This window comes from Rhopilema esculentum, chromosome 16 (genome assembly GCF_057945365.1).
Source record: "Rhopilema esculentum isolate cy_ngs chromosome 16, ASM5794536v1, whole genome shotgun sequence".
Classification (NCBI taxonomy): domain Eukaryota; kingdom Metazoa; phylum Cnidaria; class Scyphozoa; order Rhizostomeae; family Rhizostomatidae; genus Rhopilema; species Rhopilema esculentum.
In genome coordinates, this window is record NC_142830.1 from 4387524 (window position 1) to 4401521 (window position 13998).

Consider the following 13998-nt stretch of genomic DNA (forward strand, 5'->3'; position numbering starts at 1 on the left):
AAGCTTTCTAGGTTGTCTCGAGTCAAAAAAAATTTTTTGCTTCAATTTCTCATTTTTTGAGTTTTTTTGTATATCCGGGGTCATGGATTTTTTGCAAAATGACTAAGTTCTTTTTTGAGAGTTAGGGGCCTGAAATTCACCGAAAACTCCACAAACCGTGTTGCGGAGGTATTTTAAAGCTTTCTATGTTGTTTCGAGTCAAAAAAAATTTTTGTTTGAATTTCTCATTTTTTGAGTTTTTTTGTATATCCGGGCTCATGGATTTTTTGAAAAATGACTTAGTTCTTTTTTGACAGTTACGGGCCTGAAATTCACCGAAAACTTCACCAACGGTGTTGCGGACATATTTTAAAGCTTTCTAGGTTGTTTCGTGTCAAAAAAAATTTTTGTTTGAATTTCTAATTTTTTGAGTTTTTTTGTATATCCGGGCTCATGGATTTTTTGAAAAATGACTAAGTTCTTTTTTGAGAGTTAGAGGCCTGATATTCACCGAAAACTCCGCAAACCGTGTTGCAGACGTATTTTAAGTCTTTCTAGGTTGTTTCGAGTGAAAAAAATTTGTCTTTAAGTTTCTCGTTTTTTGTGTTTTTTTGTATATCCGGGTTCATGGATTTTTTGCAAAATGACTAAGTTCTTTTTTGAGAGTTAGGGGCCTGATATTCACCGAAAACTCCACAAACCGTGTTGCGGAGGTATTTTGAAGCTTTCTATGATGTTTCGGGTTAAAAAAAATTTTTGTTTGAATTTCTCATTTTTTGAGTTTTTTTCTATATCCGGGGTCATGGATTTTTTGAGAAATGACAAAGTTCTTTTTTGAGAGTTACGGGCCTGAAATTCATCGAAAACTCCACAAATGGTGTTGCGGACGTATTTTAAAGCTTTCTAGGTTGTTTCGATTGAAAAAAAAATTTTGTATAAATTTCTCATTTTTGAATTTTTTTGTATATCCGGGGTCATGGATTTTTTGAAAAATGACTTAGTTCTTTTTTGAGAGTTACGGGCCTGAAATTCACCGAAAACTCCATTAACGGTGTTGCGGATGTATTTTAAGTCTTTCTAGGTTGTTTGGAGTCAAAATAAATTTTTGTTGGAATTTCTCATTTTTTGAGTTTTTTTGTATATCCGGGCTCATGGATTTTTTGAAAAATGACTAAGTTCTTTTTTGAGAGTTATGGGACTGAAATTCACCGAAAACTCAACAAACGGTGTTGCAGACGTATTTTAAAGCTTTCTAGGTTGTTTCGAGTCAAAAAAATTTTTCTTTAAGTTTCTCATTTTTTGAGTTTTTTTGTATATCCGGGGTCATGGTTTTTTTGCAAAATGACTAAGTTCTTTTTTGAGAGTTAGGGGCCTGATATTCACCGAAAACTCCGCAAACCGTGTTGCAGACGTATTTTAAGTCTTTCTAGGTTGTTTCGAGTGAAAAAAATTTGTCTTTAAGTTTCTCGTTTTTTGTGTTTTTTTGTATATCCGGGTTCATGGATTTTTTGCAAAATGACTAAGTTCTTTTTTGAGAGTTAGGGGCCTGATATTCACCGAAAACTCCACAAACCGTGTTGCGGAGGTATTTTGAAGCTTTCTATGTTGTTTCGGGTTAAAAAAAATTTTTGTTTGAATTTCTCATTTTTTGAGTTTTTTTGTATATCCGGGGTCATGGATTTTTTGAGAAATGACAAAGTTCTTTTTTGAGAGTTACGGGCCTGAAATTCATCGAAAACTCCACAAACGGTGTTGCGGACGTATTTTAAAGCTTTCTAGGTTGTTTCGAGTGAAAAAAAAATTTGGTATAAATTTCTCATTTTTGAGTTTTTTTGTATATCCGGGGTCATGGATTTTTTGAAAAATGACTTAGTTCTTTTTTGAGAGTTACGGGCCTGAAATTCATCGAAAACTCCACAAACGGTGTTGCGGACGTATTTTAAAGCTTTCTAGGTTGTTTCGAGTCAAAAAAAAATTTTGTATGAATTTCTCATTTTTTGAGTTTTTTTGTATATCCGGGGTCATGGATTTTTTGAAAAGTGACTTAGTTCTTTTTTGAGAGTTACGGGCCTGAAATTCGCCGAAAACTCCACAAACCGTGTTGCGGAGGTATTTTGAAGCTTTCTATGTTGTTTCGGGTTAAAAAAATTTTTGTTTGAATTTCTCATTTTTTGAGTTTTTTTGTATATCCGGGGTCATGGATTTTTTGAGAAATGACAAAGTTCTTTTTTGAGAGTTACGGGCCTGAAATTCATCGAAAACTCCACAAACGGTGTTGCGGACGTATTTTAAAGCTTTCTAGGTTGTTTCGAGTGAAAAAAAATTTTGTATAAATTTCTCATTTTTGAGTTTTTTTGTATATCCGGGGTCATGGATTTTTTGAAAAAGGACTTAGTTCTTTTTTGAGAGTTAGGGGCCTGAAATTCATCGAAAACTCCACAAACGGTGTTGCGGACGTATTTTAAAGCTTTCTTGGTTGTTTCGAGTCAAAAAAAAATTTTGTATGAATTTCTCATTTTTTGAGTTTTTTTGTATATCCGGGGACATGGATTTTTTGAAAAATGACTTAGTTCTTTTTTGAGAGTTACGGGCCTGAAATTCATCGAAAACTCCACAAACGATATTGCGGAGGTATTTTAAAGCTTTCTAGGTTGTTTTGAGTCAAAAAAAATTTTCCATAAGTTTCTCACTTTTTTTGTTTTTTTGTATATCCGGGGTCATGGATTTTTTGAAAAATGACTTAGTTCTTTTTTGACAGTTACGGGCCTGAAATTCACCGAAAACTCAACAAACGGTGTTGCGGACGTATTTTAAGTCTTTCTAGGTTGTTTTGAGTGAAAAAAAATTTTTGTTTGAATTTCTCATTTTTTGGATTTTCTCGTATATCCGGGATCATGGATTTTTTGACAAATGACTAAGTTCTTTTTTGAGACTTAGGGGCCTGAAATTTACCGAAAACTCAACAAACGGTGTTGCGGACGTATTTTAAGTCTTTCTAGGTTGTTTCGAGTCAAAAAAAAATTTTGTATGAATTTCTCATTTTTTGAGTTTTTTTGTATATCCGGGGACATGGATTTTTTGAAAAATGACTTAGTTCTTTTTTGAGAGTTACGGGCCTGAAATTCATCGAAAACTCCACAAACGATATTGCGGACGTATTTTAAAGCTTTCTAGGTTGTTTCGATTCAAAAAAAATTTTGTATGAATTTCTCATTTTTTGAGTTTTTTTGTATATCGGGGGTCATGGATTTTTTGAAAAATGACTTAGTTCTTTTTTGAGAGTTACGGGCCTGAAATTCACCGAAAACTCCACAAGCGGTGTTGCGGACGTATTTTAAAGCCTTCTAGGTTGTTTCGAGTCAAAAAAAAATTTTGTATAAATTTCTCTGTTGGGGAATTTTCTATTGCGTGGTCACAGGTTTTTTGAAAAATGTCTAAGTTCTTTTCTTAGAAGTAGGGGCATTAAAACTTTCGGATGCTGGTCTAATAATATTGCGAACGTGAATTGTGTTGTTTTTGGTTGTTTTGAAGGAACTATTTGGTGCCTAAAAGTTTAGTATTTTATGAGTTTTTCCATGTTTGGGAACAAAAATATTTAACCTTGACATCACTTCTTTCTTTCAGACATTACTTGAAAGGTCACTGAAAAGTCATTAAATTATCAAAGAAAGGTATTTTAAAACATTTTCAATTCTTTTAAAAGAAAACTTTTTTTCTGAAAATTGACAATTTTTTTTGTTGCATATTCGGTGTTTTGCAATATGACTAAGTTATCTTTCGATTGATATAATAAGTCTTAATTTTATCGGAAACTCCACAAATGGTGTTGGAAACGTAATTGAAGGTCTTTTAGATTGTTTTGAGAGGAACAAATTTTTTTTATAAATTTATCATTTTTTGGATTTTTTGAAAAATGACTAAGTTCTTTTTTGAGAGTTAGGGGCCTGATATTTACCAAAAACTCCACAAACCGTGTTGCGGAGGTATTTTAAAGCTTTCTAGGTTGTTTCGAGTCAAAAAAAATTTTTGTTTGAATTTCTCATTTTTTGAGTTTTTTTTTATCCGGGGTCATGGATTTTTTGAAAAATGACTAAGTTCTTTTTTGGGAGTTATGGGACTGAAATTCATCGAAAACTCAACAAAACGTGTTGCAGGGGTATTTGAAGTCTTTCTAGGTTGTTTCGAGTAAAAAAAAATTTTCCATAAGTTTGTCACTTTTTTTGTTTTTTTGTATATCCGGGGTCATGGATTTTTTGAAAAATGACTTAGTTCTTTTTTGACAGTTACGGGCCTGAAATTCACCGAAAACTCAACAAACGGTGTTGCGGACGTATTTTAAGTCTTTCTAGGTTGTTTTGAGTCAAAAAAAATTTTTGTTTGAATTTCTCATTTTTTGGATTTTCTCGTATATCCGGGATCATGGATTTTTTGACAAATGACTAAGTTCTTTTTTGAGACTTAGGGGCCTGAAATTTACCGAAAACTCAACAAACGGTGTTGCGGACGTATTTTAAGTCTTTCTAGGTTGTTTCGAGTCAAAAAAAATTTTTGTTCGAATCTCTCATTTTTGGAGTTTTTTTGTATATCCGGGGTCATGGATTTTTTGAAATATGACTTAGTTCTTTTTTGACAGTTACGGGCCTGAAATTCACCGACAACTTCACCAACGATGTTGCGGTGGTATTTTAAAGCTTTCTAGGTTGTTTCGAGTCAAAAAAAATTTTTTTTTGAATTTCTCATTTTTTGAGTTTTTTTACGTATTTTAAGTCTTTCTAGGTTGTTTCGAGTCAAAAAAAATTTTTGTTCGAATCTCTCATTTTTGGAGTTTTTTTTTTTTGAAAAATGACTTAGTTCTTTTTTGACAGTTACGGGCCTGAAATTCACCGACAACTTCACCAACGATGTTGCGGTGGTATTTTAAAGCTTTCTAGGTTGTTTCGAGTCAAAAAAAATTTTTGTTTGAATTTCTCATTTTTTGAGTTTTTTTATATCCGGGGTCATGGATTTTTTGAAAAATGACTTAGTTCTTTTTTGACAGTTACGGGCCTGAAATTCACCGACAACTTCACCAACGATGTTGCGGTGGTATTTTAAAGCTTTCTAGGTTGTTTCGAGTCAAAAAAAATTTTTGTTTGAATTTCTCATTTTTTGAGTTTTTTTATATCCGGGGTCATGGATTTTTTGAAAAATGACTAAGTTCTTTTTTGAGAGTTATGGGAATGAAATTCACCGAAAACTCAAAAAAACGGTGTTGCGGACGTATTTTAAGTCTTTCTAGGTTGTTTCGAGTCAAAACAAATTTTTGTTCGAATTTCTCATTTTTTGAGTTTTTTCGTATATCTGGGATCATTAATTTTTTGACAAATGACAAAGTTCTTTTTTGAGAGTTACGGGCCTGAAATTCATCGAAAACTCCACAAACGGTGTTGCGGACGTATTTTAAAGCTTTCTAGGTTGTTTCGATTGAAAAAAAAATTTTGTATAAATTTCTCATTTTTGAATTTTTTTGTATATCCGGGGTCATGGATTTTTTAAAAAATGACTTAGTTCTTTTTTGAGAGTTACGGGCCTGAAATTCATCGAAAACTTCACCAACGGTGTTGCGGACGTATCTTAAAGCTTTCTAGGTTGTCTCGAGTCAAAAAAAATTTTTTGCTTCAATTTCTCATTTTTTGAGTTTTTTTGTATATCCGGGGTCATGGATTTTTTGCAAAATGACTAAGTTCTTTTTTGAGAGTTAGGGGCCTGAAATTCACCGAAAACTCCACAAACCGTGTTGCGGAGGTATTTTAAAGCTTTCTATGTTGTTTCGAGTCAAAAAAAATTTTTGTTTGAATTTCTCATTTTTTGAGTTTTTTTGTATATCCGGGCTCATGGATTTTTTGAAAAATGACTTAGTTCTTTTTTGACAGTTACGGGCCTGAAATTCACCGAAAACTTCACCAACGGTGTTGCGGACATATTTTAAAGCTTTCTAGGTTGTTTCGAGTCAAAAAAAATTTTTGTTTGAATTTCTAATTTTTTGAGTTTTTTTGTATATCCGGGCTCATGGATTTTTTGCAAAATGACTAAGTTCTTTTTTGAGAGTTAGGGGCCTGATATTCACCGAAAACTCCGCAAACCGTGTTGCAGACAAATTTTAAGTCTTTCTAGGTTGTTTCGAGTGAAAAAAATTTGTCTTTAAGTTTCTCGTTTTTTGTGTTTTTTTGTATATCCGGGTTCATGGATTTTTTGCAAAATGACTAAGTTCTTTTTTGAGAGTTAGGGGCCTGATATTCACCGAAAACTCCACAAACCGTGTTGCGGAGGTATTTTGAAGCTTTCTATGATGTTTCGGGTTAAAAAAAATTTTTGTTTGAATTTCTCATTTTTTGAGTTTTTTTCTATATCCGGGGTCATGGATTTTTTGAGAAATGACAAAGTTCTTTTTTGAGAGTTACGGGCCTGAAATTCATCGAAAACTCCATAAACGGTGTTGCGGACGTATTTTAAAGCTTTCTAGGTTGTTTCGATTGAAAAAAAAATTTTGTATAAATTTCTCATTTTTGAATTTTTTTGTATATCCGGGGTCATGGATTTTTTGAAAAATGACTTAGTTCTTTTTTGACAGTTACGGGCCTGAAATTCACCGAAAACTTCACCAACGGTGTTGCGGACGTATCTTAAAGCTTTCTAGGTTGTCTCGAGTCAAAAAAAATTTTTTGCTTCAATTTCTCATTTTTTGAGTTTTTTTGTATATCCGGGGTCATGGATTTTTTGCAAAATGACTAAGTTCTTTTTTGAGAGTTAGGGGCCTGAAATTCACCGAAAACTCCACAAACCGTGTTGCGGAGGTATTTTAAAGCTTTCTATGTTGTTTCGAGTCAAAAAAAATTTTTGTTTGAATTTCTCATTTTTTGAGTTTTTTTGTATATCCGGGCTCATGGATTTTTTGAAAAATGACTAAGTTCTTTTTTGAGAGTTATGGGACTGAAATTCACCGAAAACTCAACAAACGGTGTTGCAGACGTATTTTAAAGCTTTCTAGGTTGTTTCGAGTCAAAAAAATTTTTCTTTAAGTTTCTCATTTTTTGAGTTTTTTTGTATATCCGGGGTCATGGATTTTTTGCAAAATGACTAAGTTCTTTTTTGAGAGTTAGGGGCCTGATATTCACCGAAAACTCCGCAAACCGTGTTGCAGACGTATTTTAAGTCTTTCTAGGTTGTTTCGAGTGAAAAAAATTTGTCTTTAAGTTTCTCGTTTTTTGTGTTTTTTTGTATATCCGGGTTCATGGATTTTTTGCAAAATGACTAAGTTCTTTTTTGAGAGTTAGGGGCCTGATATTCACCGAAAACTCCACAAACCGTGTTGCGGAGGTATTTTGAAGCTTTCTATGATGTTTCGGGTTAAAAAAAATTTTTGTTTGAATTTCTCATTTTTTGAGTTTTTTTCTATATCCGGGGTCATGGATTTTTTGAGAAATGACAAAGTTCTTTTTTGAGAGTTACGGGCCTGAAATTCATCGAAAACTCCACAAACGGTGTTGCAGACGTATTTTAAAGCTTTCTAGGTTGTTTCGAGTCAAAAAAAATTTTTGTTTGAATTTCTCATTTTTTGAGTTTTTTTGTATATCCGGGCTCATGGATTTTTTGAAAAACGACTAAGTTCTTTTTTGAGAGTTATGGGACTGAAATTCACCGAAAACTCAACAAACGGTGTTGCAGACGTATTTTAAGTCTTTCTAGGTTGTTTCGAGTGAAAAAAATTTGTCTTTAAGTTTCTCGTTTTTTGTGTTTTTTTGTATATCCGGGTTCATGGAGTTTTTGCAAAATGACTAAGTTCTTTTTTGAGAGTTAGGGGCCTGATATTCACCGAAAACTCCACAAACCGTGTTGCGGAGGTATTTTGAAGCTTTCTATGATGTTTCGGGTTAAAAAAAATTTTTGTTTGAATTTCTCATTTTTTGAGTTTTTTTCTATATCCGGGGTCATGGATTTTTTGAGAAATGACAAAGTTCTTTTTTGAGAGTTACGGGCCTGAAATTCATCGAAAACTCCACAAACGGTGTTGCAGACGTATTTTAAAGCTTTCTAGGTTGTTTCGAGTCAAAAAAAATTTTGTATGAATTTCTCATTTTTTGAGTTTTTTTCTATATCCAGGGTCATGGATTTTGTGGAAAATGACTTAGTTGTTTTTTGACAGTTACGGGCCTGAAATTCACCGAAAACTCCACAAACCGTGTTGCGGGGGTATTTTAAAGCTTTCTATGTTGTTTCGAGTCAAAAAAAATTTTTGTTTGAATTTCTCATTTTTTGAGTTTTTTTGTATATCCGGGCTCATGGATTTTTTGAAAAATGACTTAGTTCTTTTTTGACAGTTACGGGCCTGAAATTCACCGAAAACTTCACCAACGGTGTTGCGGACATATTTTAAAGCTTTCTAGGTTGTTTCGAGTCAAAAAAAATTTTTGTTTGAATTTCTAATTTTTTGAGTTTTTTTGTATATCCGGGCTCATGGATTTTTTGCAAAATGACTAAGTTCTTTTTTGAGAGTTAGGGGCCTGATATTCACCGAAAACTCCGCAAACCGTGTTGCAGACAAATTTTAAGTCTTTCTAGGTTGTTTCGAGTGAAAAAAATTTGTCTTTAAGTTTCTCGTTTTTTGTGTTTTTTTGTATATCCGGGTTCATGGATTTTTTGCAAAATGACTAAGTTCTTTTTTGAGAGTTAGGGGCCTGATATTCACCGAAAACTCCACAAACCGTGTTGCGGAGGTATTTTGAAGCTTTCTATGATGTTTCGGGTTAAAAAAAATTTTTGTTTGAATTTCTCATTTTTTGAGTTTTTTTCTATATCCGGGGTCATGGATTTTTTGAGAAATGACAAAGTTCTTTTTTGAGAGTTACGGGCCTGAAATTCATCGAAAACTCCACAAACGGTGTTGCGGACGTATTTTAAAGCTTTCTAGGTTGTTTCGATTGAAAAAAAAATTTTGTATAAATTTCTCATTTTTGAATTTTTTTGTATATCCGGGGTCATGGATTTTTTGAAAAATGACAAAGTTCTTTTTTGAGAGTTACGGGCCTGAAATTCATCGAAAACTCCACAAACGGTGTTGCAGACGTATTTTAAAGCTTTCTAGGTTGTTTCGAGTCAAAAAAAAATTTTGTATGAATTTCTCATTTTTTGAGTTTTTTTCTATATCCAGGGTCATGGATTTTGTGGAAAATGACTTAGTTGTTTTTTGACAGTTACGGGCCTGAAATTCACCGAAAACTCCACAAACCGTGTTGCGGGGGTATTTTAAAGCTTTCTATGTTGTTTCGAGTCAAAAAAAATTTTTGTTTGAATTTCTCATTTTTTGAGTTTTTTTGTATATCCGGGCTCATGGATTTTTTGAAAAACGACTAAGTTCTTTTTTGAGAGTTATGGGACTGAAATTCACCGAAAACTCAACAAACGGTGTTGCAGACGTATTTTAAAGCTTTCTAGGTTGTTTTGAGTCAAAAAAAATTTTCTTTAAGTTTCTCATTTTTTGAGTTTTTTTGTATATCCGGGGTCATGGATTTTTTGCAAAATGACTTAGTTCTTTTTTGACAGTTACGGGCCTGATATTCACCGAAAACTCCACAAACCGTGTTCCGGATGTATTTTGAAGCTTTCTATGTTGTTTCGGGTTAAAAAAAATTTTTGTTTGAATTTCTCATTTTTTGAGTTTTTTTGTATATCCGGGGTCATGGATTTTTTGAGAAATGACAAAGTTCTTTTTTGAGAGTTACGGGCCTGAAATTCATCGAAAACTCCACAAACGGTGTTGCGGACGTATTTTAAAGCTTTCTAGGTTGTTTCGAGTGAAAAAAAAATTTGGTATAAATTTCTCATTTTTGAGTTTTTTTGTATATCCGGGGTCATGGATTTTTTGAAAAATGACTTAGTTCTTTTTTGAGAGTTACGGGCCTGAAATTCATCGAAAACTCCACAAACGGTGTTGCGGACGTATTTTAAAGCTTTCTAGGTTGTTTCGAGTCAAAAAAAATTTTTTTATGAATTTCTCATTTTTTGAGTTTTTTTGTATATCCGGGGTCATGGATTTTTTGAAAAGTGACTTAGTTCTTTTTTGAGAGTTACGGGCCTGAAATTCACCGAAAACTCCACAAACTGTGTTGCGGAGGTATTTTGAAGCTTTCTATGTTGTTTCGGGTTAAAAAAATTTTTGTTTGAATTTCTCATTTTTTGAGTTTTTTTGTATATCCGGGGTCATGGATTTTTTGAGAAATGACAAAGTTCTTTTTTGAGAGTTACGGGCCTGAAATTGATCGAAAACTCCACAAACGGTGTTGCGGACGTATTTTAAAGCTTTCTAGGTTGTTTCGAGTGAAAAAAAAAATTTGTATAAATTTCTCATTTTTGAGTTTTTTTGTATATCCGGGGTCATGGATTTTTTGAAAAATGACTTAGTTCTTTTTTGAGAGTTACGGGCCTGAAATTCATCGAAAACTCCACAAACGGTGTTGCGGACGTATTTTAAAGCTTTCTAGGTTGTTTCGAGTCAAAAAAAAATTTTGTATGAATTTCTCATTTTTTGAGTTTTTTTGTATATCCGGGGACATGGATTTTTTGAAAAATGACTTAGTTCTTTTTTGAGAGTTACGGGCCTGAAATTCATCGAAAACTCCACAAACGATATTGCGGAGGTATTTTAAAGCTTTCTAGGTTGTTTTGAGTCAAAAAAAATTTTCCATAAGTTTCTCACTTTTTTTGTTTTTTTGTATATCCGGGGTCATGGATTTTTTGAAAAATGACTTAGTTCTTTTTTGATAGTTACGGGCCTGAAATTCACCGAAAACTCAACAAACGGTGTTGCGGACGTATTTTAAGTCTTTCTAGGTTGTTTTGAGTCAAAAAAAATTTTTGTTTGAATTTCTCATTTTTTGGATTTTCTCGTATATCCGGGATCATGGATTTTTTGACAAATGACTAAGTTCTTTTTTGAGACTTAGGGGCCTGAAATTTACCGAAAACTCAACAAACGGTGTTGCGGACGTATTTTAAGTCTTTCTAGGTTGTTTCGAGTCAAAAAAAAATTTTGTATGAATTTCTCATTTTTTGAGTTTTTTTGTATATCCGGGGACATCGATTTTTTGAAAAATGACTTAGTTCTTTTTTGAGAGTTACGGGCCTGAAATTCATCGAAAACTCCACAAACGATATTGCGGACGTATTTTAAAGCTTTCTAGGTTGTTTCGATTCAAAAAAAATTTTGTATGAATTTCTCATTTTTTGAGTTTTTTTGTATATCGGGGGTCATGGATTTTTTGAAAAATGACTTAGTTCTTTTTTGAGAGTTACGGGCCTGAAATTCACCGAAAACTCCACAAGCGGTGTTGCGGACGTATTTTAAAGCCTTCTAGGTTGTTTCGAGTCAAAAAAAAATTTTGTATAAATTTCTCTGTTGGGGAATTTTCTATTGCGTGGTCACAGGTTTTTTGAAAAATGTCTAAGTTCTTTTCTTAGAAGTAGGGGCATTAAAACTTTCGGATGCTGGTCTAATAATATTGCGAACGTGAATTGTGTTGTTTTTGGTTGTTTTGAAGGAACTATTTGGTGCCTAAAAGTTTAGTATTTTATGAGTTTTTCCATGTTTGGGAACAAAAATATTTAACCTTGACATCACTTCTTTCTTTCAGACATTACTTGAAAGGTCACTGAAAAGTCATTAAATTATCAAAGAAAGGTATTTTAAAACATTTTCAATTCTTTTAAAAGAAAACTTTTTTTCTGAAAATTGACAATTTTTTTTGTTGCATATTCGGTGTTTTGCAATATGACTAAGTTATCTTTCGATTGATATAATAAGTCTTAATTTTATCGCAAACTCCACAAATGGTGTTGGAAACGTAATTGAAGGTCTTTTAGATTGTTTTGAGAGGAACAAATTTTTTTTATAAATTTATCATTTTTTGGATTTTTTGAAAAATGACTAAGTTCTTTTTTGAGAGTTAGGGGCCTGATATTTACCAAAAACTCCACAAACCGTGTTGCGGAGGTATTTTAAAGCTTTCTAGGTTGTTTCGAGTCAAAAAAAATTTTTGTTTGAATTTCTCATTTTTTGAGTTTTTTTATATCCGGGGTCATGGATTTTTTGAAAAATGACTAAGTTCTTTTTTGGGAGTTATGGGACTGAAATTCATCGAAAACTCAACAAAACGTGTTGCGGGGGTATTTGAAGTCTTTCTAGGTTGTTTCGAGTCAAAAAAATTTTTCCATAAGTTTGTCACTTTTTTTGTTTTTTTGTATATCCGGGGTCATGGATTTTTTGAAAAATGACTTAGTTCTTTTTTGACAGTTACGGGCCTGAAATTCACCGAAAACTCAACAAACGGTGTTGCGGACGTATTTTAAGTCTTTCTAGGTTGTTTTGAGTCAAAAAAAATTTTTGTTTGAATTTCTCATTTTTTGGATTTTCTCGTATATCAGGGATCATGGATTTTTTGACAAATGACTAAGTTCTTTTTTGAGACTTAGGGGCCTGAAATTTACCGAAAACTCAACAAACGGTGTTGCGGACGTATTTTAAGTCTTTCTAGGTTGTTTCGAGTCAAAAAAAATTTTTGTTCGAATCTCTCATTTTTGGAGTTTTTTTGTATATCCGGGGTCATGGATTTTTTGAAAAATGACTTAGTTCTTTTTTGACAGTTACGGGCCTGAAATTCACCGACAACTTCACCAACGATGTTGCGGTGGTATTTTAAAGCTTTCTAGGTTGTTTCGAGTCAAAAAAAATTTTTGTTCGAATCTCTCATTTTTGGAGTTTTTTTGTATATCCGGGGTCATGGATTTTTTGAAAAATGACTTAGTTCTTTTTTGACAGTTACGGGCCTGAAATTCACCGACAACTTCACCAACGATGTTGCGGTGGTATTTTAAAGCTTTCTAGGTTGTTTCGAGTCAAAAAAAATTTTTGTTTGAATTTCTCATTTTTTGAGTTTTTTTATATCCGGGGTCATGGATTTTTTGAAAAATGACTAAGTTCTTTTTTGAGAGTTATGGGAATGAAATTCACCGAAAACTCAAAAAACGGTGTTGCGGACGTATTTTAAGTCTTTCTAGGTTGTTTCGAGTCAAAAAAAATTTTTGTTCGAATTTCTCATTTTTTGAGTTTTTTTGTATATCCGGGGTCATGGATTTTTTGAAAAATGACAAAAATCTTTTTTGAGAGTTGCGGGCCTGAAATTCATCGAAAACTCCACAAACGATATTGCGGACGTATTTTAAAGCTTTCTAGGTTGTTTTGAGTCGAAAAAGTTTTTTTTTAAATTTCTCATTTTTGAGTTTTTTTGTATATCCGGGGTCATGGATTTTTTGAAAAATGACAAAGTTCTTTTTTGAGAGTTACTGGCCTGAAATTCACCGAAAACTCCACAAACCGTGTTGCGGAGGTATTTTAAAGCTTTCTAGGTTGTTTCGAGTCAAAAAAAATTTTTCTATCAGTTTCTCATTTTTGAGTTTTTTTGTATATCCGGGGTCATGGATTTTTTGCAAAATGACTAAGTTCTTTTTTGAGAGTTATGGGATTGAAATTCACCGAAAATTCAACAAACGGTGTTGCAGACGTATTTTAAGTCTTTCTAGGTTGTTTCGAGTCAAAAAAAAATTTTGTTTAAATTTCTCATTTCTTGAATTTTTTTGTATATCCGGGGTAATGGATTTTTTGCAAAATGACTAAGTTCTTTTTTGAGAGTTATGGGACTGAAATTCACCGAAAACTCAACAAACGGTGTTGCGGACGTATTTTAACTCTTTCTAGGTTGTTTCGAGTCAAAAAAAATTTTTATTTGAATTTCTCATTTTTTGAGTTTTTTTGTATATCCGGGGTCATGGATTTTTTGAAAAATGACTTAGTTCTTTTTTGAGAGTTACGGGCCTGAAATTCATCGAAAACTCCACAAACGGTGTTGCGGACGTATTTTAAAGCTTTCTAGGTTGTTTCGAGTCAAAAAAAAATTTTGTATGAATTTCTCATTTTTTGAGTTTTTTTGT

At 32.8% G+C, this 13998-nt stretch overlaps 1 long non-coding RNA gene across 12 annotated transcripts in view; it reads left to right on the forward strand.

Annotated features, from left to right (window-relative positions):
• The window catches only part of LOC135682671 (uncharacterized), a 151415-nt gene that overhangs the window by 46532 nt on the left and 90885 nt on the right, over nt 1–13998 (forward strand). For 6 of the 12 annotated variants that reach the window (XR_016144723.1, XR_016144725.1, XR_016144726.1 and 3 more), the window contains exon 4: nt 3604–3650. This is a non-coding gene — a long non-coding RNA (uncharacterized LOC135682671). Of the gene's footprint in view, nt 1–3603; nt 3651–11645; nt 11898–13998 lie in introns of those variants that run through there. The other 6 variants (XR_016144721.1, XR_016144720.1, XR_016144722.1 and 3 more) reach the window with 2 other exon arrangements.